At 45.3% G+C, this 26,587-nt stretch overlaps 1 long non-coding RNA gene across 1 annotated transcript; it reads right to left on the bottom strand.

The window, feature by feature from the left end:
• Nucleotides 1-2,146: 2,146 nt before the first annotated feature.
• On the bottom strand, nucleotides 2,147-3,141 carry LOC115277044. Its single transcript, XR_003902190.1, has 2 exons — nucleotides 2,618-3,141; nucleotides 2,147-2,328 (listed from the first exon to the last, which is right to left on the bottom strand). It is a non-coding gene; the product is annotated as an uncharacterized LOC115277044 (long non-coding RNA).
• Nucleotides 3,142-26,587: the final 23,446 nt, after the last annotated feature.

Below are 26,587 nucleotides of genomic sequence, written 5' to 3'. Positions count from 1 at the left end.
AGAATTTCTTTTTTAGATTTATTTATTTATTTATTTTGAGAGAGCTAGAGTGTGAGAGTGGGGGAGGGGCAGAGAGCGAGAGTGAGGGAGAGAGAATACCAAGCAGGCTCTACACTGTCAACCCAGAGCCCAATGTAGGGCTCAAACCCGTAAACCGTGAGATCATGACCTGAACCAAGATCGAGAGTCGGATGCTTAACCAGCTGAGCCACCCAGGTGCCCCGCAGGCAGAAATTGGAGGAACAACGGAACTCCCAGACCCGTAAGTGGCTTCACATTCCAGTTTTCCCACATGCCAGACACATGGCCTTAGGCAAGTCACTGAGCCTCTCTGTGCCTCAGTTTCTTCCTCCGTAAAATGGGGCTGAGAGCGACGGTGCCTTGGGTTCAGTGCTTGCCATGTACCAGCTCTTCCAGACGTCCTTCCATGTTCGTTTTTTTTTTTTTTTTTTGCTGTGTATTCATTTGCTAGAGTTACCATAACAAACACCACAGACTAGCATAGTACAAACAATAGAGATTTATTTTTGCTCCGTTCTGGAGGCTGGAAGTCCAAGACCAAGGTGTCTTCTTGATGGCTGTGAGAAGGATCTTTCCAGACCTCCTGCCTTGGCTGTCAGACAACCACCTCCCTGTGTCCTCACATGGCCTTTTCTCTGTGGGTATCGCTGAGTCCTAATTTCTTCTTATAAGGATACCAGTCAGATTGGACTCACGGCCTAATTTTAACTTAATTAGTGCCTTATAGGCCCTGTCTCTGAATACAGTTCCATTCTGAAGTACTCGGCTTAGGGCTTCCTACAAATTTTGGGGAGACACAATTCAGCCCATAACACCTGAGAAGGATCTGGTAATAACACCAACGTGGTCCTGAGTGTTTAACTGTAATACCAACTGAAAAAGCCAGGATGGACCTTGAGAGCATTGTGCTAAGTGAAATAACCCAGAGAAAGAAAGATACTATATGTTTTCACTTACATGTGGAATCTAAGAAAATTGGACTCCTACAAACAGAGAGCAGACTGGTGGGCAGGAGGTGGGTGATGTGGGTGAAGGAGGTCAGAAGGTATCAATATCCAGTTTAAAATAAGTCCTGGAGGGGCGCTTGGGTGGCTCAGCCAGTTAAGCATCCGACTTTGGCTCAGGTCATGATCTCACAATTAATAGGTTCGAGTCCCATGTCAGGCTCTGTGCTAACAGCTCAAAGCCTGAGGCCTGCTTTGGATTCTGTGCCTCCCTCTCTCTCTGCTTCTCCCCCATTTGTGCTCTGTCTTTCTCTCCAAAATAAACATTAAAAAAATTAAAATTAGTCTTGGGGATGGAATGTAGAGCCTGTGACTATAGCTCCTACTGTATTGTTTTTTTTGGAAATCACTAAGAAAGTAGCTCTTAAAAGTGCTCCTCACAAGAAAATTGCAACCACGTGAGGTGATGGATTTTTTTTTTAAGTTTATTTTTTATTTAAGCAATCTCTATACCCAGTGTGGGGCTTGAACTCATGACCCTGAGATCAAGAGCCGCACTCTCTTCCTACTGAGCTGGCCAGGCACTCGAAGCAATGGATGTACATGAGACTTGGTGTGGTGGTCATTTCACAAATACACATACGTCAATTATCATGTGTATAACTTAAACTAATGTTAAACCTTAGTTATAATCTTAAAAATGTTTTAAACATTTATTTATTATTGAGAGACAGAGAGAGACAGAGCATGAGTGGGGGATGGCCAGAGAGAGAGGAAGACACAGAATCCGAAGCAGGCTCCAAGCTCTGAGCTGTCAGCACAGAGCCCAATGCCGGGCTTGAATTCATAAACTGCGAGATCATGACCTGAGCCAAAGTTGGACGCTTAAACTGACTGAACCACCCAGGCGCCCCACACCTTAGTTAGATCTTAATAACCCTGGCATGGGGGGGGGGAAGCCAGCATCTCAGGTGGAAAGCTTTATGTTTGAGGTGAGACCTTAGGCCCAGGTTTCATGACTGCCCTGATGATACTCCTCAGTCAATGAATGCCGGTGCTTTCCTTCCCAAACCTCTTGCTAGCCCTTTGGGGGATATGTCAGAGCCTCACTATTAAAGTGATCATAAAAAATAATAAAAATAAATAAATAAATAAATAAATAAATAAAGTGATCATATTGCTTAGATTTTTGGGGACAGTCTTCATTTCAAAAATTCCATTCTTTTGTCGATTCAAGAACACATTGTTTTTCTAAAACAGTTTCCAAAATTTGGTTTATGAATGATGGCCATGGTGCCTAACATCAAGATGGCCACTTGGAGGATGGGGAGAGACGGGGCAGGTGACAGGTGGGCGAGGTCAGCTAGAGGGAGGAGAGAAAAACAAGTGTGAGAAAATCTCTAATTCTAGAACAAATCCCCAAATAATAATAACGGTTTTCTACGGCATCACGTAGTAGCCTCTAGTTTATTCCTTACATACCATACTAGTAGAAACATTTAATACAACATTTCCGAGCTAAGACGGAAGTATGAATACTTGCCTGTTGGAAGGTTATTTCAAGGGGTGATGCTAACATCAATAAAGCCCTTTGAAAACGAACCAAAGTAACGTAGAAAGTATTACCTTTCCTCTCATTCCTCATAGCTCACCTGGCTCTACTCGTCCCGACTCCGGAATTCTTTCTGAATCCTGACCATGTTGCAATAATCGTCTTCATATCCACACACACGTTGTGTATCCGTGCATGGTGCGTGCAAATGATTAAGGCTCAGCTCTTGGGCCTCGTCTAGGAGCTCCTGCAGGAGGAGATGCAGTCGATATACGTCATGACATCCTCAAGGGGCTTTGGCAAGGGACTATAGATGATTTTGCCAAAGGCATCTGTGAATTTGTCAGCAGACCCTGAATGGCAAGCACAGTGCACTTGCCAGCCGGGAAGGAGCCCCTTCAAAAATCAACAGACACCACCAAAGCCATCTCCTTGTGGCGGCCGATTAGAACATGGCTTGTATTTCAGACAATGAACTCTATTTATGATGGTCTCCGGTCGTTAAGTACCCCTGCTACAAGAGGATACTGGGGCTATTAAGTCTTCCAGACAGAATCAAGGGAAAGAGCCATCCTTTCCTTTATAAGCAGAAGGGAAGGTTCTGCTCAATAAAGATCAATTAAACATCTCTGTTAAAAGGTTGCTTGGGAGCCGGAACCAATGGAAATTCCACTGTATGAAGTCACACACCCTCATTTCCACCCGCCCTCCCGCCTCCGTATTCTGAACCAGGGAGAAACCTTAAGACAACATTGGCTGTTGTAAACTGTACAAGGTGACAGTGGCCCTCACACTTGTGGCTGAATCATCTGTGACGTTGAGTGACTGTTCAAGCCTTTGGGTAGGGGCATCTCCAGAGGACAATAGGTACATGAGACGCTTCTCAGGATTCAGCCAAGTATCAGTCATCCTGATATAGGAGGGGAAAAAATGGATAGGTGCCCGGAAAGGTTACTTGGTGGTCAGAGCTACTGATAATCAGGACACAGGAAGAGAGTTGGGGGCCCTTGGGATCCGTGACACAAAGAACATAGTCCCAAGCCTCTCACCTTCTCTAACATTTTACACTTACAACCTCATTTTAGTTCTTTAAACTACTGTGCACTTCTTTTCTCTGGCTTAGAAGGTGGCCTCTCAGGTAAATTCCATCTTTTTTGTGGGGAATTCACTGTTCTTTCCAAGCCCCTGTACAGTTTCTTACTCCCTGACAGGTAACTTTTCAAGCATCTGTCCCTCACTCATCCAAGATGTAAACTCTTTGTTTATCTTTTCATCCATCATCTCCCATCCTCCCCCCATACCTGGTTTGATGCTTTGCATATGACAGGTATGTTGAAATAAGCCTGTGAGTTGATCTTGGATAAACATCATTGTAGTAGGCATCATTTTTTTATGTTCATTTATTCATTTTGAGAGAGAGAGCTGTGCACAAGCAGGGGAGGGGCACAGAGAAGGAAAGACAGAATCTCAAGCAGGTTCTGTACCATCAGAGCAGAACCTGATGTAAGGCTCGAACTCATGAACTGTGAGTTCAGGACCTGAGCTGAGATCAAGAGTCAGACGTAACCGACTGAGCCACCAGGCGCCCCTTGCAGTAGGGCGTCTTTAACTAGGGTCCTGAAAGGCGGCAGTGTACACAGGCCTGGGTCACAGGAGGCAGGCATGATGGGTGAATATGGCTGTAACGGGACACATCCAACTACATCTGAACCTAGAAATTGTTGGACTTAGGAATCTCCAGGGCCCTGGGCCTCTCTGTAATAGGTTCTACTGCTGTGTAACAAATGAGGACAAAGTTAGCAGTTTGCCATACATCACTGTATTGTCTCACAGTTTCTGGAAGTCAGAAGCCCAGGAGTGACTTGACTGGATCTCTGCTCAGCTGGGGTCTCACCCAGTTGATGTCAAGGTGTTGGCCAGGGTCTCAGTGCTCACCTGGGGTCCTGCATCCTCTTCCAAACTCACTAGTCATTGGAACAACTTGCTTCCTTACGGTTGTAGGCCTGGGGACACTGTACCAGGCTGCCTATCAGCTGGGAAACTCTGAGCTCCTCCAGGTCACCCACTTTTCCTGCTTTGTGGTCCTCTCTATCTCTAAAGCCCAAAACAGCGACTCTTCCTGCAAGCCACATCTTCCTCTCATATTGGTTCTGATTCCATGACTTCTGGACTCCAGTGTAAAGGACTTAATTGATTTGATCAGGCTTACTAGGATGATTTGCTTTTTTTTTTTTTTAGTTTTATTTATTTGTTTTGAGAGAGGCAGAGACAGTGTGAATGGGGGAGGGGCAGAGAGAGGAGAGAGAGAGAGAATACCAAGAGAGAAGGAGAGAGAGAGAGAGATTTGAGCCCACACTGGGCTCTGTACTGACGGTGCAGTACAGAGCCCAGTGTGGGCTCAAATCCATGAAACTGAGATCATGACCTGAGCTGAAACCAAGAGTCAGGATGCTAAACCAACCGAGCCATCCAGGCCCCCGGGATGATTTCCTTATCTTAAGGTACTGATTAAACCAATTTGAGGCCTTAATTACACCTGCAGAATTGCTGCAGAGAAGCACTTAAATTCATGTGTAATTGCATCATTGGAAGAAGGTGTGTGTTCCGGGGGCTGGAGGCCATCTTAGAATTCTGCCTACCGCACTTTCCAGTGGGTGGAAATGAAAGCTTTGTTTATCGGCCTGTGCCTGACCTACGTATGTCATGAGTTGCAGTGACAGAATTGGTCACAAACCTGTATCTGACATTAGACGTGCTGCTCCCTGAAGAGGGAGGGAAGACACAACTTTGACCATGTCTTTCAATGTAGGTGATGCCCTCATGGTGTTGGGAAGATTTTCACTGGATCAGTTGCCTGACTGAGAAACAACTTTAGTAAGGTGACAAATAGCATAATGGCTCTTTTTAATGGCACCATGCACGCCTAAGATAAGGGCTAGCAAACTAGAGCCAGCCACCTGTTGTTCGTAAATAAAATATTGGACTGCAGCCAGGCCATTCATTTATGAAATTTCTCTGGATCTTTTTGCATTACTATGACAACTGAATAGTGTGACAGAGACCATCTGTTCAACGAAGCCAAAAATACTCTCTGGCCTTTTACTTGTTGATCCCTGGACTAAGATCGTTCCTATAATTTTCTGAGAATAAGAGTCACCTGGATCATTTGTTAAACACACAATTTCTAGGTCCAGAATCTCCAGGTAGGGAGTTCGGGAAGCTGGAGTGAGTACGCTTCCCAAGTGATTCTTATCACCAGAGAAATACTGTCTCAGGTGTGCTTTCTCGTGGTAAGGGAGGAGCTTTTATAAGAGATGGTGGTGGGGGCCTTGGGTCACCCAGTCAGTTGAGCCTCTGACTTTGGCTTGGGTCGTGATCTCATGCTGGCGTTGGGCTCTGTGCCGGCAGTATGGAGCCCGGTTGGGATTCTCTCCCTCTCTGCCTTTCTCCCACTTCCTCATTTTGTATCAGAATAAGTAAATAAACTTAAAAAAGAAGAAGAAGAAGAAGAAGAGGTGGTGGTGCCCTCAGGAGCACAGACATTCAGGTTCCGTTTTCCAGGACTACGGCTCTGCCTCTCACCTAACCTGTTACTTCGGGTAAGTTACTTTAAATTTTAAGTTTCCTATCCTGAGAAAGGAAAGAATCATAACTCCTTGTATGTCTTCCTCGGATAGAAAAACTCCCTTAAAGGACTCTTCCGTGGTCTACCGGAGTGCAGGAGGCCCTCTAGAAAATTCACATTTCCCTGTGTATCCCCAAATATTGCAAGAAGGTCACATTGATTATTTTGGGATATAACTGAATTTGCAAAAAAAAAAAAAAATTGAGATTTCTGATACTCAGCAGGAAACTTGAGATTTCCCCCCCTATTTTGAGGTTAATGCTTTAAAAAATCCTTGCCTGATGAGATCATGCAAATTCAGCCTTCTGGATAAGCTGTTGAAAGAAAGTTTTTAGACAAATTTCTATTCCTTTGCCACATAAATTTTTGCAAGATACAAGCCTCCGGCCATACTTGAAGTTGCTGGGGAGTTTTGTGTTTTATTAAAAGGGGGAGAAAAATCAATCTTGAATCTTTTAGTCCATTGATTTTGTCCAGTTACTCAGGTGGGGTGCAATTACCCTGCTTTTATCTGACTGAAAGTTTATTTTTTTCTGGGAAGTATTAATCTGAGAGCTACGTGGATAATCCTGTAACAGCAGACTCCCTTTAAAGCCACTTTCCACAGCTTATTCTAGGGTAGAGTTTCCTTGTAAGAGTTTTCTCAGATATGGAACTTGGATTTGCTGCATGTTATTTCGCTTTTCAACAGAAGAGGGAGGCAGAGACTTGGCTAAACAGTATACCGAAAACGTAGGCTAGAGAGGAACGAGTCCATTTTCTTCTTAAAGGAGCAGGTACAGGAGAACAGGAAGCATTCGTCCAGGTACGACAAAGCCTCCGCAAATGGAAAAAAACAAAAACAACACACCATATAGCAAGCCAGAGTGCTTTTCTGGTTTCTTAGTTTTCCTTTTTTTTTTTTTTTTTTAATTTACTTCTGTTTTAAAAGAGTACCATTGGGAACAGAGAAAAACAAATCCTGAGAGAGCAGGGGGAGGGATAGACCTCATTTTCATCAGTTGCGGTGTTGGGATCTTTCAATACCCTCAAACAGAGCTGGGTGACCGGGGCACTCGGGGACTGCCTAAATGAACTCCCTAAGCAAACTTCCAGGTCACCAGGCCACCTGGCTGAGTCGCTAGGTTAGCGGCCGCTGGTGGTATATTACCCTCTGGCTCATGTGGAGGAGGAAGGCTGTGAGAGCTGACCTCCAGAGGTGGCTTGCACTCCTGTTACCTTTTGCTAACTCAGGTTCTCTTAGGTTAAGGTCTCCTGGGCAGTGTGCCCCTTCCCGCGGGCTTCCAGAGAGTTACGATGGCTCACACCTGCTTAGCCAGCAGCCACGGACCTGCTTGTAGGCTCTTCATGAAAGGCTGCTCCTGATGGGGCGGCCATCTTGGCTGGAGGGTGCCTTCATCTTCTCTGGGCTTCTGTCTGCTGGGGTTAAGGGAGCGAGGGGGATGCACGCTCTTATCTGATGGAAGGTGTGAATATTTGGGTTAGATTTTGCTTCAGAGAGTCACTTCTCTTTGGTAAAAGAACAGTATCATTTTGTGTGTGCGCCTGGTGTCATGGAAACACTGGGGCGTGGGAGTCATTGGAGTCAGCTGAACTGGGTTGAGTTCTCCACCACATAGCAGTGTGCCCTTGGATGGGTGTCTTAACCTTTCTAGTCTCGCATCTGAAGAATGGGAATTATAATACCTGTCTTGTTTTCCTCCAAGATTGTTGTAAAGAATCAGCGAAATAGGTATGTGAAAATGCTTTTGCAATGACTGCTTATTCTGTATGTGGTGTGTGTGGCACCAGTTTGAATTTAACTGGGATTCAGGGGCCACCAAGGTGGCTCAGTTGGTTGAGCATCCAACTTTGGATCAGGTCATAATTTTGTGGTTCGTGAGTTCGATCCCTGTGTCAGGCTCTGTGTGGTCGGCTCAGAGCCTGGAGCCTGCTTCAGTTTCTGTGTATGTGTGTCTCTCTCTGCCCCTCCCCTCCTTGTGTGCTCATGCTCTCACATGCTCTCAAAAATAAACTTTAGGGGCACCTGGGTGGCTCAGTCAGTTAAGTTTCTGACTTCAGCTCAGGTCATGATCTCACAGTTAGTGGGTTTGAGACCTGCATTGGGCTCTGTGCTGACAGCTCAGAGCCTCGGATTCTGTGTCTCCCTCTGTCTCTTCTACTCTGCTGCTTTCTCTCTCTCTCCCTCTCCCTCCCTCCCTCCCTCTCTCTCTCTCAAAATAAACAAACATTAAAACAATTAAAAAGAATACACATTAAAAAAATTAATGGGATTCAGAACTCTGAGTTACCTGGAAAAGTTAGCCAGAAAAGCCAGGCCTGGGGTGAGGCCAGCAGGGTGGCTAGGGTGCTAAATTTAAGTAAGCAGTCCCTCGTTGGGGGGGTGGGGGCGGAGTTGCTGACTGAGCTGGCACCACCCTGAAAGCCACAACTTCTGTAAACTCTGCACCCCACTTGCCTCACCCAAGTCCCTATCTGAGTGTAAGAGACAGAACTGTTAAAAGCATAAATATAACAGATGTTCATTGTAACAAACCCATTAGTACCTGATCTCACTTTGCAGACGTAACCACTGGGACAATTTCCGGGGACATCTTTCCCTGGTGTCTTCTTACATCTGCAGCCTTCAACTAGGCTTCTTGTCCTCACCTCAGGCAGCACAGAAACAGGCCAAAGAAACACAAGCCTGATTCCCAACCCTCACTGGGGTTCTAGATCTTGGTCATGGGTTTATTGGCAGATTCCATGGAGGGGTTAGATGGTACTTGGCCAGGCAGCGGATGCTCACATCCTGCTTGAGCCGGACGTCTCCCGCCCCGTGGTCCAGGTCTTAAGCAGTTGGAGACCGTTTGGCCCAGTGAGGACTCTACCCTTGTCTTTGTCTCCCAGGTAAGTTCTAAAATGGATCTGTGTGGCAAGAACTCACTCCCCTTGAGGAATGAGGAAGCGGGAAGGTTGTCAGCATTGACCTATAGCCTTTGTACCTCTTTCTTTCCTCCTCCGCCACCCTCCATTCTGAAATGGAATCACATTCTACCTAATGTCTTCTGATTGTAAAAGTGAGCCCACGCGTGCAGCAAAAGCCAGTCACTGAGACATGGAGTATGTAGTGAAGAAGGGGTTTCTTTGGGAGGTAGCCGCTGAAGGAGACAGATGGCAAGCCTCAAATCCACCTCTGGGAAGGGGGAGAGTCCGGGATTTTTTTTTTTTTTTTTTTTTAATGTTTAAGGGGCAGAGAGGGAGGGACACACAGAATCCGAAGCAGGCTCCAGGCTCTGAGCTGTCAGCCCAGAACCTGATGTGGGGCTCAAACCACAAACTAAGGTCGAGATCATGACCTGAGCCGAAGTCGTACACTTAACTGATCCACCTGGGCACCCCCTGGGATCTTCAAAAGGCAAATGGTAAAGGGACTGGGTGAAGGGGACAAAATCAGATGAAGGAAGCTACTAAGTAGGGGAAGGTTTATTTCATTTTGTTGTGCTCAAAGAGGAGGTCAGTGATGCTGACTGGTTCTGACCGGCTTCTTGATGAAACAAGTCTCTGGAAAACAACTAAATTAACACTTGCCCATCACGGTGTCAGGCAAGAATCTTGGAGAAATGTGGTGGCATATTCTGCATTTCCCAGAATGAGCAGATTGGGGTAAAAGAATTGGGCTGTGCCTACCTGCCCTGTTAACTCTTTGGTTACCAGTTTCAATGGACTGGTTTTACTGAATGCACCTGGGATTTTCCATAGCAGGACTGCTGGGCCAACGTCCTGGTTTTCAACAGCTCCCTGTCATCCTGACCGTAGGAGTGCCATAAATAACCCTTTCTATACCTGGTATTTGGCCCACTTGCTGAGAATCTCTAGTGAAAATCCTCCCACATTTTTCACTCACACACTTTGATATTTAATTTGGGTCAAAGAGGATATGCTTTAAAAATTTTTTAAATGCTTATTTATTTTTGAGAGAGACAGTACAAGCAGGGGGAGGGACAGAGAGAGGGGAAGACACAGAATCCGAAGTGGGTTCCAGGATCTGAGCTGTCAGCACAGGGCCTGGTGCAGGGCTCGAACCCACGAACCATGAGGTCTTGACCTGAGCCAAGTCGGTCGCTTAACTGCCTGAACCCCCAGGCGCCCTGAGGATCTGCTTTTTGACAGCAGTGTGTGGGAGACCATGATGAGCACTGAATGAGATCTGTCCCTGGTATTTGTCATCTTGACCTACCTCTATTGGATTCATGTTCAAATACAGTTTTCATTGATAGTTTCATTTATAGTTTAGAAGCTATAAGGAAAACCTGGAAGTGTTCTTTTTGCTTAAAAAAAAAAAAATTCCTTGGTGGGGCACCTGGGTGGCTCAGCCTGTTAAGCGCCTGTCTTCTGCTCAGGTCCTGATCTCATGGTCTGTGAGACTGAGCCCCAAGCGGGACTCTGTGCTGACAGCTAGCCTGGAGCCTGCGTTGGATTCTGTGACTCCCTCTCTCTCTGACCCTCGCCTGCTCATGCTGACTCTCTCTGTCTCTCAAAAAAAAACCCACAATAAAAACCATAAAAAAATTCCTTGGGAAAATAGTATGTGTGGCACAAATATGCCTGCTTTGGGAGTGATAGCTCAAGGGAATGTGGCCCTCTCCCCTGCTCTCTCTGAACCCTCCCGCAGTTTCAGCCCTGCTGGGGTCTGAGGTCTGGAGCTTGAGAAGGAGGTGGGGACAGAGCCGTGCCAACCCAGCGTCCCCCGGTGGCTGTCCGGAGTGGTGGCTGTCCGGAGTGCATGAACTCCTTCGGAGGCACAGGTACAACTGGAAACTCCCAGAAACTTTTGAGGTTGCGTTGTATTATTTATTTATTTTTGAGAGGGCGTTTTCTCGGAGGCTGAAGTATGCATGAACCTGGAGATCGGTGTCAGTGACCCCCAGGGTTGGTGCCTGGGGTGATTCTGGTTACTGTTGCTTTTGAGTGACTTTGCGTTTTATGTCTCCCACCATTATGGGCGTTTATGAGCACAAGATAGCGGCAATGTTCCCGAGCTAGTCATTCGCCAGGCAGGGCGCATGTGACCTCGGGGACCTCCGCCATAACTCTGTGGCCCCATAAGTTGGGAACCACCAAGACGGGATATTGAAAAGCTGAGTGCAAATGAAATCAGTGACTCAGTGTCAAGGGGAGTGTGTTCTTTGAAGCAGTCCCGGGGTGAGTTTGCTCCTTCCTGATGCAACACCCTGTTATTCCACCTCCAGATCCTAAAGTGATTCCCTGAGGTAACAAATCAACTTCCCAGGCAGCTTGTTAGCCTTTCCTCTATAAGCAGCCTCCACCCTATAATGAGCCCTATTTCCTGCAGCCCTGGGGGCCGGGTCCAATCTATCAGCAAACTGGAGGCTTGTTTCTGCTGCCAGATCTTGGCTTGTGTTTTACATCTTCAAAATGCCCCCTCCACCCCTTGAGCAATCTGAAGCCTGCCCTCTCAGTGCCTTGAACACCCACTGCTCCACGTCCTATCAGTCAACTTAGTCCTGGAGTGACTTTCTCTTTTGTAAACTCCCGAAGCTTTACAGTTGGTGTCCTGTATTTGATATGATCTTCGTTTGGGGCATGTCCCTTTATCTTAGCTGGATTGTCAATTTTGACATAAGTGATGTTGAATGTCTTCATAGCTTCTTGAAGATGTTAGACACAAAAATAATGTAATGTTTAACTTGTTACCTGATTTAAAAAAAAACCAAAAATTTTTTTCAACTTGTTTTAGTATATTGGATCTTCTTCAGGTAGATTTAAAAAATCCGTTTATCCATCCGTGTGTGTGTGTGTGTGTGTGTGTGTGTGTGTGTGGCCTGATATATGTCAGGCACATCTTGGCAGAGAGTGGGGAAAACGCCTTGGTTTTCTAGAGCAGGTGTATGTGAGTCAGCCTGAGGTCGATGGACAAGACCCTCTTGACTTACTAACCATGGCTTTGAAGATGCTTGTCTTCCCAGTGGCGGTGATAAATTTCTCTAATTCTCACTGTGCTTTGCAGACCTACATTCAATGCTCTTACGAGGCTGGGCGCAGGTCTAGGACCATAGTCTTCCACTTAGGATGGACTTGTATTCCCGTGAAAAGCATGCTCACCAGTGTGGAAAATCAAGCCATGTGCTCATAAAAATCTGCCTGGATCAGGGACTGAGCACCCAGACCACCTGCATTGTATATCCCTACATTCCTACACCTGCTCCAGCAGCCCAGGAAACACGTGTTGGACGGGTGGTGGTCACCCTCGGGTTGGATTCAGTTCTGCTTCCTCTTCTCTGTGTGGACTTTTTCCTCTGTGCACCATGTTTTGCTGTCCCCTGGGTTAAGAGTAGTTATTTTTTTTATGTTTTAAATTTATTTTTTGAGAGACAGGGAGAGACAGCGCAAGCAGGGGAGGGTCAGAGAGAGAGGGAGACACAGAATCCGAAGCAGGCTCCAGGCTCTGAGCTAGCTGTCAGCACAGAGCCTGACGCGGGACTCGAACCCACGAACCGTGAGATCATGACCTGAGCCGAAGCCCCCTGCTTAACTGACTCAGCCAACCAGGTGCCCCAAGAGTAGTTATTTAATGCACACAGGTCAACAGGCAACTGCTAACTGGTTGCAGTTCAGAGGATCGAATATCTTGGGAGGATTTATGCCAATTACTTAACTGCCTGAATGCCAAGTTCCTCCCTATGAGCTTTATAGTAAGATGAGCTAGGTCTCGCATTTATCCCAAGAAGACAGACTTATCCAAATCATCTATATTTTAACAGGGAGAACCAAACTTGAGGCCTCAGAAACACGTTTTAAATAATTCTTGCTGTGCCATATATTTTAAATATCATTAAAAAGCCATTTTCTTTTAAAAATATGTGCACGATATATTTTATGAAACCTATAACAAGTCTATGAAAAATTGATTATTTTTTCCACAGGGATGTGTTCGGATGATTTCTCATTCTGCTCGCCAAATGAGAAATCCAGCGTGAGCGAGGCCCTTTATCTTATTTATTCCCTCTTGTGCGTGTAATCACCATGTTGCCAAACAAAGAGGAATAAGTTACTCTGTCGGAGTAACCAAATCCTTTCCCGGGGCGGGCAGGAGCGTTGGTGCAGAAACTCAACTAACGTGGGTTTCCCTTTCAAACGTCTGTTCAGCTCCATATACACCAGGTCAGAAGAGAACGTGGGTGCCGAGGTACGCTTCAGGTACCGGGCAATGCACATATGATGGGAATCGGTCCCTGGAGGACCCAAGGAAGATGCCAAGAGCCTTGCCATCAAAGATGGTAATTGTTGTCTTTTAGTTAGGATTTTTTTTCTTTTAATAAGAAAAACACGTGCTGATGCCCTCCCTCACTTCGGTTCTGGAGTTCTCTGGTTCTCTGGCTATGAAGTCAACCAGAAGTGGTTATGGCAGCCCACATCTACTCCTTAGGCTCAGAACCATAGTGTGCACAGAGGGTCGGGAAGGATGGGCTGTCATTAATACTTCTCCGGTGGAGGCGGCGGGGTGTCTCTTCTGAGCTACTCCCTCCAGCTTTCCACCTGGGAGTCCTGGGCGCTTGTTATGTCCCTAGAACAGGCAGAGGCTGGGGGAGCTGGGCACCTGCAGGAGTGACGGTGGACTAGAGGCGGAGCCTCACATGTAACTAGGGTCGGGATAGAAGTAGCCTCCCCAGCTGGGGTAGTGGTTGAGCACACTGCCTTGCGTTCACAAGCAATGACGCACCAGGCGTTACGTGGGCTCCGTTCAGGTGGGAGAGTCTGGGGAAAAGCGGCCAAGAGGCTGGTGTCTTAGGCTCTTGGTCCACTGCATCAGGTAGCAGCACTTCTGTTTTACTTGTTGAGCTTCTTTCTTTTTTATTGTGGTAAAAACACATAAAATTTACCTCCTTCAGCACTTGAAGGCTCAGTAGTGTTAAGTGTATTCACGTTGTTGTGAAACACCTCTCTAGAACTTTTTGATCAGAAACTGAAACTCTAACCCCTTAGAACAACAATTCCCCTCCCCCACCCCCTGCCACTGCCCAGCCCTTAGTAACCACCATGCTACTTCCTGTGTCTGACTTAGGCTAGACAGGTAGGATTTCATTTAAGAAAACAGTGGTGCCTGGCACCTGGGTGGCTCAGTCGGTTAAGCATCTGACTGTTGATCTCTGCTCAGGTCATGATCTCCCATATTGTGTCTTGGGGCTCCACATTGGGGCACTGAGCCTGACGCGGGGCTTGAACCCATGAACTGTGAGATCATGACGTGAGCCGAAGTTGGATGCTTAACCGACTGAGCCACCCAGGTGCCTCAGCTCATGCTCTCTTAAAGTAAATCAACTTAAAAACAATAGTCCTATAGTTGAGGTTTGGAAGGCTGCTGATCCATCGTTCCCCCGTTATCCCTACCCCGTTTAGACAGGAAATCGGGATTCTGGAAGGCCAAAGTGGCCATAGTGGTGATGTCAGGAACCCAGGTATTTACACAGGATTCCCTGGTTTAAATTTACCCAAACTGGGTAGGTGAAATTGGGCAGTTAATGGAACAAAGCGCCTCGGTTTTTCAGTCTGTTAAAGGGACATGATAACAGTGTTTGCTTGGCAGCCTGTTCTGAGGATTAAGTGAGGTAATTTACACAAAGCACTTGATTAAAGCCTGGCATTTGTCTAAGGGTTTGTTGTTATTACTGTTAAGTGACTTCCTAGCAGGACATAGCTCTTCCTGAGGAGAGCTGTTACTTTGAGCCTCCCACCAGCTCCTTTGGTGCGTGTCTCTTGAGAGTTTCCACTTAAGGCTAAATGGATAGTTTTGGCTCGCCTGCTTTCCTCCTATATGTCTGTATTTCTCATCAGGGCATGCCATTGATCTTGAAGGAAGCTCCATCAATATCTGAATCCTCCAGGGGAGAGTGGTGCCAGACCTATCCTACAGCATGAGGACTGTCATCCTGTGACATGAATCAACTAATATCTATTGAATTCTTCTGATGTGGACGTGCTGGATTAGGTGCTGGGGTCACTGAAGGAACAAACCAGGCAGAAATCCCTGCTCTCATGGAGCTTGTGTTCTCGTGGGGCAGGGCTTTGCCATGCAGCCCATATAATAGATGAAATGTTTCTTCTTGGGCTTATCTAGCCCAGGAAGATGAAAAGTTTGCATAAAAATGCTCAAGTTTGGAAATGAACGCTCTAGACTTATTGCTAGCAGTGACTTTTGAAAAATGGTTTGCAAAAATAGATACTAAAAATGGTGCAGAAAAGCTGGCACTCTCAGGTCGAGACCATTTTTCAGAGAGAGAGTTTCCAAATCAATTTATCTCCAGTTCTTATTCAAGGGTTGTGCGTATAGTACAGTCCATCATATTTAGAACTTGGTGAGGACAGCAGAAGGCTCATTTCATTTGCGCTTCGATCAGATGTCAGGATGAATGTGGAGTTCCACCTGCCCGTGCCTCTCCTGGGCTTTATCCTTTCCTCCTCCACGTGAGTTCCTGACATTCAGACACAGAGGGAGCAGAAGTCGGCATAGCAGGGTTGAGACTGGCCTTGTTGGGAAAGAAAATAGGAACTGGCACCAGAGTAGGACACGCTGAGGCTCACCTGTCACAGACTGGGGACTAGCTAGTTAGGAAGAAAAGATTTATGACCCAGGCTCTTCTGTTGCTTGCTACTCTTGTGTGCAATGTGCATCACAGCTTTTGATAGAAAGTACAGTTGACCATTGAGCTACAGGGGGTGGGGGAGTTAAGGGCACCAACCCCCACCCACCCCCTGCACAGTTGGAAATCTGTATGTAATGTTGGACTCTCCAAAGCCTTAACTACTAATAGCATACTGTTGACTAGAGGTCTTGCCGGGAACATAATAGCTACAGTGGGGGCCAGTCATGGGATTCCTCCTAGATGCTGGTGGGGACGTGGCTGTACTTGAGCCACATAGGACACCCCAGGGAGGTTGTGAGCTGGGGGGCGATGCCTCAGATCATGTGCTCACTGTGGTGACAGTAGAGTGGGGCGTGGCACAGGAAGCGGAGGCTGCTAGCAGATCACTGCGATCATCCAGGCAAGAGATGACTGCTCTGACCAGAGTGGTTGCAGGAGGGGAAGTGAGAATGGACCGGATTCTGGTTGTATTTTGAAAGGATGTGCAGAATGTTATGACAAATTGAAGTAGTTACGTGACAAAATGGAATCGAGGATGATTCTAGGTGTGTGTGTGTGCATGTGCACGTGCACATGTGTATGAACATGCATGTTTTTTTTTTTTTTAAACTAAGCAACTGGTGGGGAAGAATGTGGGGGAGGATCAACTCTGAGGGGGCCACAGGAGCTCAGTCTTGGACCAGCCAAGTTTGATGTGCTTGTTAAACATGCAGGTAGAGATGTTTACTAATCACTTGTCTATAACCCATTGGAACGCACCTCTGGAGTTCAGAGACAAGGTAGAAACTGAAAACATACACTGTGAGATGTTCAGCAAATACATTGTACTTAATGCAGTAGCCTGGATAAAACCCCTTAAGGGTGAGTATCTGAAGAGAAGATGTTTGTCTCCAAAGTTACAGGTCAGGGGGTGACTAGAAACTTGAGTAGGAGCAGCTAGAGGAAAGAGGAAGACAGTGAAGAGCTGGAAGCTGAAGGTATTTCCAGAAAGGTGGAGGGATCAGCGGAGTCGCATGCTGTTGGTTGGTCAAGCAGGATGAGGACTGAGAAGTGACCCTTGGATTTAGCAAGGGAGGTGCTGAGAACTTAGCTAAGCTACTCCGTAACATACCTGTCTTGGCATACATTTGTTTGGCCAAGTGGCCCACAGGACCTTAGACCGACACTAGCCCCTCATGCAAACACAGGCCCTGGAAAACAGCCCAGAAAGTTACAAGAAAATGTAAGTTCTTGATAGAAATTCCCCAAATAGCAGTTGTGATCAAGAGTCATCCCCTGCCTCCTGTTACCTCCTCTTGTGTTCCCCTTAGAGAAGAACCTTGTAGAGCTTACTAAGCCTCTACTCTTTTGGCTTCAATTGACCAATCCAGTCATAGCCCAGGAACCCCAAAGCATTCTACCCATAGACCCTAATAAAGGCACATGCCCAAATCCTGCCTCTCTGTCTGCATTCTGCCTTCCCAGTGTGCCCACAAGGTATACCATATACCTTCACCAGGATCTGTGAGTAATCAACTTGGTGATCTAAATTTCTCTTAAGGTCTGTTGAAGTGTGACTCACCAGTGGGCACCCTGTGCTCCACTTAACAAATGTTAACTTAACAAAGTCCTAATAGGAGGTCATCTCTGAGGTTGACTGGGCAGTTTTGGTGGGGTGGAGTGGGGAGGACTGGGAGGCCAGATATACTCAAGTCTGAGAAGGAGTTTTGTTGTAAAAGAGAACAGAAATGAGGGGTGGGGTTAGCTGGAGTGGGGTGCAGGGTCCATGAAGAAAGAGTATTTTGTCAAGGCAAAACCTAACCTGGACAAAGCTAAACAGGCAAGGAAGGTTTTATTCAAGGCTATTGCAATAGAGGAGAGAGGCCACAATTCGATCTGCACTCAACTGTCCTCAACTGTGCCCATCCTAGAAACTGGGTGATGAGGGTACATCTCTTTTGATTGCATTTCAAGAGATGGTTCCTAAGTCTTTAAGCCAGTCCTGGGCTGTGAAACTGGCAAGAGGCTTTTACCAAGATGTATGTACACTTCAAAAGGGGTAGAGAAAGAATTACCAAGTTTTCTAAAGAAAATGCTGTAAGAAGAAGGAGGTCAGGTACTTAGGAAGACTTTTAATCAAGCTGAGGCCATCTTGGTTGATTTTTAAAACAGGTACATCATTGATTTAAAACTTCTGATGTGTATAGGATAATCCAGGCTCTTCCCAGTGTCTGCCTTCATAGCCCTATCTGTAGCCATCCTGCCTTTTCCTGAAGCCTACTGATGCTATCTGGCATTCTTGGCTGTGCTTAGACCATTCTAGAAAGGGACCCTACCTTATCCTGACTGTTCTCTCCTCTCTGGACACCTTTCATACCTCTCTGGGACCTCCTGTCCAGACACTGCTCTGGACTCCCCCTGACGCTCAGCTCCAAGGTGACCAGTGCTCTTTCTTCCGTGGACCCCTAGAGTCTACACTGCTTGTACGACACTGTCTCAGTTTTAAGGGCCTCTGTTGATTTTGAGTTCCCCAAGGGCACAAGCCTATTTTATTCATCTTCCTGGTTTTCCCTAAAGAATGTTGGGCTTTCGGGGTGCCCGGGTGGCTTAGTCAGTTAAGTGTCTGACTTCAGTTCAGGTCATGATCTCGCGGTTAGTGGGTCCGAGCCCCGCTCTGGGCTCTGTGCTGATAGCTCAGAGCCTGGAGCCTGTCTTCGGATTTTGTGTCTCCCTTTCTCTCTGACCCTCCCCTGCTCATGCTGTCTGTCTGTCTCTGTCTGTCTCTCAAAAATAAATAAAACATTAAAAAAAGAAAGAACGTTGGTTTTTCGATAATCATGTTGTGTAAGATACGATGTATCTTGTTGTGGGAGGATCTGTCCTTTTTCCCCTCCTAGAATCTAGATCTCCCCAGCTAGGGAAAGGCAGAGTATTTTATTTATAATATTTGGCGTGCTATGTCATTACTGCTCTTTGGGGTACAGGTCTTATAGGGGCTTCCACTGTTGAAGAAGTACGTATGATATAAAGGGAATAATTGCCTGTGTTTCCGCTTAATGGGAAGAACTTTATTCTGAATATTCAAACCCTATTAGGAACATACTTAAAAATCCTGCTACTATAAAATGCTCTTATTGAGACCTCATGGTGATGAGGCCTTACCCACCATAGGGGTTCTGAGTAAAACAGTTCATAAATTAGTATTTTACATTATATGGAAATACATATATAAAGGTCATATAAGCATCAGTCAGATTCTGTGGCCAAGCTGCATGAAACGAGAGTGTGGAATTCCTCAATTACGGATTGACAAGTAGGTTTAATATCAGCTCGAGAGAGGGCATCAACCATAGACTCGCTGTGTTGATGAAGCAATGCAGCCTCGCAGGCGCTAATGGCTTTGGGTTTGGCAAAAGATTTTATGGGATACGAAGCTTCAGGGTTCAGCCTTGGAGCCCATGAGGAGAGCCAAGGTTGGCACCTGTAACTGTGCTGGGGGCATCCTATGATTATAACTTCAGACCTTTGAATGGGGCTGGAGAGGAGAAAAAAGACTTTAGAATTAACGGAAGAAAATGAACATGAAGACAAAAAAACCAATAAGTGGTCACAGAGCTGCCAAGAGTGAAGACAGTAACGAGACAGAATTAGTTCTTACTGACAACTTGAAATTGCCTGGAACATTATAAAAATCAATCAGCCTGTTAAAAGCAGACTCAGTGACCACTGGATGGTGTGATGTTTGCAATTTGTCTGCACACAAATTTAGAGAAGCCAGCGGACATTTAACCTAATACATAGCTTTCGATTGGTACAAAGCTTTTGGAGAGAAGGTTCAAAATTAGTTTCAACCCGGGTTGTTTTTCTCCAGCAATCTTAAAAATCCATAGAACTGAAATTAGTTGATTACTTAGTTCTCCAGAGTATGTGTATGGCTGTCTTGATGTCCTTACAATATATGAGAAATTTCAGTGTCTTTTTTTTTTTTTCCTGCCGAATATTCCTTTGTGGATTGTTTCTCTGTTTTTCCCCCCTCTAGTGGCATTTAACCCTAGTATTGTAGCCCTCAAAATTTTGATTTTGAAGAAGTGTGGGAAAATATTAGCCTACTAAATTCTATCAGATGTGGTCAGTGCTGAATATGTAGAAACTCCGCAAGGAATTTTGATCTCTAGGAGAGGCAGATGAGTAAACTGATAATCGCAATTTGTACAAAGTCTTGATAGGAATTGTGTCTAACCTGTAACTTCTGCAACTTGGCACATGAATGGAGTTTTATCTGATGGCTTAAAAAAAAAAAAGGCTCTCAGGGAGATGGATGTGTTGAGTAAGGAGATTGTAGACCTAAGGGAAAGCAAACATCAAGTGTCAAGAGTATGAGCAAATCTTTAGGCATTATGTGAAGGTCAGGGGTTGTGAAGGCTGCAGGAGGTCAAGATGCCCGTGGAGGTGGACTCAGCTCACAGAGGGCATGTGGTCCGAGGGCATCCTCTGAAGGCTGCGAGGAGTATGGAGGTGCCTGTCTGCAGTAGGTGCTCAGCAGCACTCATTACGCAGCCAAGGAGGCCCTTGGTTAGATTGTATTTGATTTCTCCTGCCACCATGGGAAATGGTCTGGAAGGGGTGAGTCTGGAACAGGGTACTCGAATGGGGCATTTTTTCTCCCCAAGGGACATTTGGCAACGTCTGGGTATATTTTTAGGTTGTTACAATGTGGGGGTTGCTACTGGCATCTACTTTGAGGACCATGGATGCTGCAGCACATCTCAGGATGCACAGGAGACCTCTGTCCCTGCCTCTGCTCCCCTACCCTGCTCCCCAAACCATAATCCAAGCCAAAATGCTGTTAGTGCTGAGGTTGAGAAAATCTAGAATGAGGTCATTAGAGAGTACATAGGGTTGCAAATTTACTTAAACTACAAATGAGATGTGTAGAGAAAACAGGTTTTTAAAAACTGCTTATTTATTTTTTGTGGGGGAGAGGCAGAGAAAGGGGGAGAGAGAGAATCCCAAGTCGGCTCCATGCTGTCAGTGCTGAGCCCGACGCAGGGCTTGATCCCATGCCTGAGATCATGACCTGAGCTGAGATCAAGATTCGGGAGCTTGACTGATTAAGCCACCCAGGTGCCTTGAGAAAGCAGAGTTGTTTAAACTTGCCTCAAGTTGATCTGATATTCAAGAGCCCACTTAAGTAAGAAGGGGGGGAAAAAAACGAATGTGATTTACTCTAATGCACTTTAGAACTTGGTATGACCCAATAATTTTAGCAAGTCCTTTTAGAGAGGGATCAGTCTTTAGGGGATCATTTCAACCTCTTGTTCTGCAAGACCCTACTTTCCCTGATCTGAGTTTATTGGAGGAGGGAGCTCAAGAGACCTCCTATTGAGCTCATGGAGTCTGGAAAATTCTTTGAAGGTCTCCGGAATCACTGCTGGGTGGAAGGAACTGCCTATGGCTTTCAACCCAGAGTGACTCAGCAATGTTTTGTCTTCACTTATATATCTGAATTCCATCTAAGATGTTGATTGAGAAATTCTTGTGCTGAAAACATTTAAAAACTGCTTGAAGCAGTTTGAACCTGTCCATCTATGCTGGAATGCGGGTTAAAGGCTTAGCTCAGTGCCCTGTGACCCATCAGGGCATTCTTACGGGTATCCTAACATTTGCTTCTAGGATTTGTTCCTGAGAACTGGGATGCCCCAAACCTTTTAGTCACGTCCAGTTTTGTCATCACTGTAGATTCAGATAAAATCTTTCATCATGGTCAATATGTTCTTTACAAATGTAGCAATTTCTCATTGAGTACTGCCCTCCTAAGGGAACATAATAGATTTTATGGTTCTCCAATGAAGAGAGAAGGTGCTAACTAGCCGTGTGGCTCAAAGTACATCATTACAGTAACTACTTCCCTTTGAGGAATAAAGAGCCAATATTACAGCCTGAAAATTCCCTTTTAATACCAATAAAAAAATTTTCACACTTGTTCCATGAATGCAGTTTCTTCAATAGACTCACTATTGCTGAGTCTTAGGTTTCAACCATGATATCAGAGGACAGTTAAATGAGACAAGGGTTGAATAGGGCTGAAGGGTTTATGATGAAGAATTAATAATATGTCAATTACTATAAATAGCAATCAGTATTTTTTATGCTTATTTTGAGAATGTGAGTTGGGGAGAGACAGAAAGAGAATCCCAAGAAGGCTCCTTGCTATTGGTGAGGAGCGGGACTTGATCTCATGAGCCATGACATCATGACCTGAGTCAAAATCAAGAGCTGAACTCTTAACTGACTGAGCTACTCAGGCGCCCTGACAGTCCATATTTATAGAGTATTTGCTGTGATCTAAGCATTGCTTTGGGCCTATCTCCTCTACTCATCTTAATCCTTTCCACAACCCTAAGTGTCAGTGTTCAAACTGAGACATGAGGAGGTTAAGTACCTGCTTATGGTCACGTGTGACTGAGTGTGATTCAAACCCAAGTGGTCTGGTTCCAAAGCGCCCAAGTTCTGTTTTTTTTTTTTTTTTGTTTTTTGTTTTTGGCCTCGTGGACGGATTGTTCTCTCTGCGTTAAGGCTTTCTGCTGTGGGATCATCCATCTGTCCTCAGTAGGAGGACAACATTGTGTCATCCATCAGTGTCCTTAAGCAAAGATCTGGAACACTTGCATCTTGAAAGGGCAAGGCACAGAGATGTGTTTTGTGGGGGGACTTAGTGAAAATTCTAGTAGGAGTTCTAAGCTCCAGAATTCTACCCATTTGCAAACATCATACTGTCAAGGACTGTCTGCCCTGGATTGGTGTGGAGCCAAGAGGGTACTGAGGATGCACACATGCACTTAGCAAATATTAAATATTGAAAGTCAGTGGTGGAAACGGCTCCTTGCCAGTGTTGTGGATGTTAGATCTATGCCTACTTTTGCACAGGATTTAGGATCTATTTGTTAGGGAAGATGCACATTTCTTAAGTATCGACTATGTACCAAGTAGTGTGCTGGGCATTTTACATTGATTCTCATTGAATTCTTCAAATGAGAGAATTCATGGAGACTAGGTACTGTCCCATTGGATGGATGGAAAACTGCCTCTGAACTAAGGAACTTGATTAATGTCACATAGTCAGTAAAGAGTGAAGCTGGAATCGCAATCCTAGAGTCAACTAAATCAAAGTGTCCTTGTTTTGATAAGACTGGTTTGTGGATGGAGCTCATCCAGAGAAATGAAGAGTCTGCTAGCTCTGGAGATCAGTGATTTTTTAAACCACTTTCCATCGAATTAAATTCTAGAAGATGTTTCTTTGGAGAGGGAGGAAAACCCCCCCAAGTCTTTCTGTAGTCAGATAAATGTGAGAAGTAACATACCATTTTCCTCTTAGGGATTCACAAAGTTCCTTAGTGTGATGAGACCCCCAAAATCCTGCAGAAGGAAGGTTTTTAACGTGTTAAATCCATCCAGTATTTCCAGACTTCCTGAGGAATGGTCACCAGCAAAAGACCAGGGTTGGGGATTGTGATTTGAGGGAAGAAAGCCTTAGGAGAAACCAGAACACAGGAACCCTGCCATTGCATAATTAAAGTACCAATTCATTTGTGGCATCCAGACCAAACCCATGTGGCCTGAAGTCCTCTCTCCTAGAAGTAATTCTAGCAGTGAGGGTCACTTCCTTTTTTTTTTTTTTTTTTAGACAGGCAGATAATTTTTCTTTTAGTTTGAGGTAGAATTTACATACTGTAAAATTCGCCTCTTATACAATTCAGTGATTTTAGGTTATTCGTAAGGTTAATAGAATATTCATAGGGACGTCTGGGTGGCTCAGTTGGTTAAGCTTCTGACTGGCTCAGGTCATGATCTCCTGGCTCATGAGTTCAAGCCCTGTGTCAGACTCTGAGCTGTCAGCACCTCTGCCCTTACCCCACTCACACTCTCTCTCTCTCTCTTTCTCTCAAAAAATAAACATTAAAAAATAACATAAAAGTAATGATGCTGCTAATTCCAGAGCATCTTATCACCCCAAAAAGAAACCCCATGCCTATTAAAGGTCACTCCCCTGTTCCCCTTCACCCGGCTGCTTGGCAACCACTGATTGGCTTCCTGTGTCTGGATTCGCCTATTTTAGATAATCTCCTAGAAATGGAATCACAAAGCATGTGGGTTTTTTATGCTTAGCCTCATTCAACCAACAACATGTTTGCAAGGTTTGTGCATGTTGTAGCATGTATCAGGGCTTTATTCCTTTTTATGGCTGAAAAGGATCATTGGATGTTTGTGTTTGCAGTTGGGAAAGGATAATGATAGGAAAGGACCCATCTTACGTGTAATGGAGGAAGGGCAGAGATGGGCCGTCTGCTCCTATACACCTGTCCCTCAGCCAGAGGCCGTGTGGTTTCCTTGGAGGAAACTGGTCCTCAGGCCAGGGGAGGGGAACCAAGCGTGGACCATCTGAGGTTTGTTCTATTTGAGGCATGTGATCCACGTGTGCCTGGATTCATAGGAAGAGAGGCCTGTCGCCTGGTTAGGGTCACTGTGGACAAGTTCGTTGACCTTTCTGTCACAACTTAGGATCTGGTTGAGTGGATAGAAGAAAAAGGAAAGCAGAGGCTTTCTAAATCTACCTACCATGTAAAACCCTTAGATGGGTTTTCTTTCTTAAAACTGAAGTAGTCGGCAGGGTTACATTAGCTTCAAGTGTACAACGTAGTGATTTGATGACTATACATGCACTCTACATGCTCACAAGTATGGCTTCCGCCACCGTACAGTGTCAGTACAGTGCCATGGACTGTATTCCCTGTGCTGTATGCTCATCCCAGGACTCACTCCATAACTAGATGCCTGTATCTCCCACTCACCTTCACCCATTTTGCCCATCCCCCATCCTGAGGCAGCCATCAATTCTCTGTATTTGAGTCTATTTCTGCTTTTTTTTTTTTTTTAAGGTTTTTTTTTTTTTTTTTTTTTTTTTTTTTTTTAGTCCACATGTAAGTGAAATCATGAGGTATTTGTCTTTCTTGGACTTGTTTCACAGTGCAATACCCTCTAGATGCATCCCATGTTTTGCAAATGTCAAGGCTTCATTTTTATGGCAGAGTAATATTCCTTGGGGGAGATGTGTGTGTGTGTGTGTGTGTGTGTGTGTGTACTACATATTTACCTATTCATCTATCTTTATTTTATCTGAAAGAGTGTGCAAGAAGAGGAGAGAAGGAGAGGGTGAGTGAGTAGTGAGTGAAAGAATCCCAAGTGGGCTCCACATTCAGTGCAGAGCCTGACTCGGGGCTCAATCTCAAGACCCTGGGATCATGACCTGAGCAGAAATTGAGTCGGTTGCTCAACTGACTGAGCACCCAGGTCCCCCATCCATTCATCTACTGATAGACACTACTTTAGGCAGTTTTTGACTAACAATTGTAACCAACAAAAGGTTTAGAGTGGGGGGGCTTGATTATTTGAGGACTCCTTTTTTTTCCTTAGGTTTATTTATTTTGAGAGCAAGTGGGGGAGGGGCAGAGAGAGAAGGAGGGAGAGAATCCCAAGCAGGCTCCACACTGTCAGTGCAAAGCCTGACATGGGGCTTGATCCCATGAACTGTGAGATCATGACCTACTCCGATATCCTGAGTCAGACACTCAACCAACTGGGCTACCCAGGTGTCCTGAGAATTTTGCTTCTTGATGATAAGGAAAGCAGTCTGACAGAAATGCTGTCATATACAGATAGGCAAGAAGTTTAAGTGCAAACAGGAGCCAAATAGATCAATTTGTTTTATTAGATTGAATTCCAAAAGTCCTATTCTTTTATGCCTGTAGTAAAAAGTCTGACTTCATTTTTTTGTTTGTTGACAACTTTTAAGCCTCATTCTTTCCATTTCTTTTTCTACCCCGAATGTGGGTAAGCTGACGAGAAGGCTTCTACTCCCTCCTTTGGTGCAGCGGAGGTCCAAACCACACATGCCCCTGCCCTGCGTGAACCTGCTCCCTGGCCTCACCTGCTCATCATCCTAAAAACCTAGGCCAGTGTCTTTTCCTGCAGTCTTGACAATACAACCAAATGTGGGGCGGGCTCCATTCTCTGCAGAGCAGTCTCCTCAGAGCCTCTGCATGGAATATTCAGTGGGTGTGAAGGTGATAACCAACACCAGACAACCAGAAATCTCCCAAACCCACGGCCTGACACATGATTGGTTAGGGAAGGGCTGGGGGTCCATCCCTAAGGGTATAAACCAGAAATAATATATACTATTCTTAAAAGGGATAGGAACATCTTAAAAATACTTGGCCCATGCATATAACTTAAATACCAGCTGTCCGCACAGAGCCTGACATGGGGCTCAAATCCATGAACCGTGAGATCATGACCTGAGCCGAAGTCGGCCACTTAATCGAGTCACCCCAGGCACCCACCCTTTTCTATCAGGACTGCACATTGTCTCTAGAATTAAAGCTTAACCAACATACATGACTTCATACTGTCTGTGCTGAAGCATATGTGAGCCACAGATCTAACTCCTGACCATTGTAGAAACCCTGGATCAAGCTGTTCCTGATGATGTATTTCTGTGAACCTGACCATTATGTGAACCAACTCACTTTATGTTTTAGCTTAAGCTGGTATGAATTGGGTTCCTGACCATTACTCTGAAAATATTTCTGAAAAAAATGGAATAATAGGAATACAGAATGGAGGGTAGGTGAGCCTCTGTTTGTCCCTCCTACCTTGTTTCTCAATTTTCAACTCAATGGTTTCTGATATTTGTGTAACTTACTGCTTAAGGAGAATAGTAAGACCTTCAATATTTTAAGCTAGGCCCAGTTCTTCCTGCCAG

This window comes from Suricata suricatta, chromosome 13, assembly GCF_006229205.1.
Source record: "Suricata suricatta isolate VVHF042 chromosome 13, meerkat_22Aug2017_6uvM2_HiC, whole genome shotgun sequence".
Classification (NCBI taxonomy): Eukaryota; Metazoa; Chordata; class Mammalia; order Carnivora; family Herpestidae; genus Suricata; species Suricata suricatta.
Note: the sequence above shows the minus strand (reverse complement) of the source record. Positions and strands in the feature narration are given on the sequence as shown.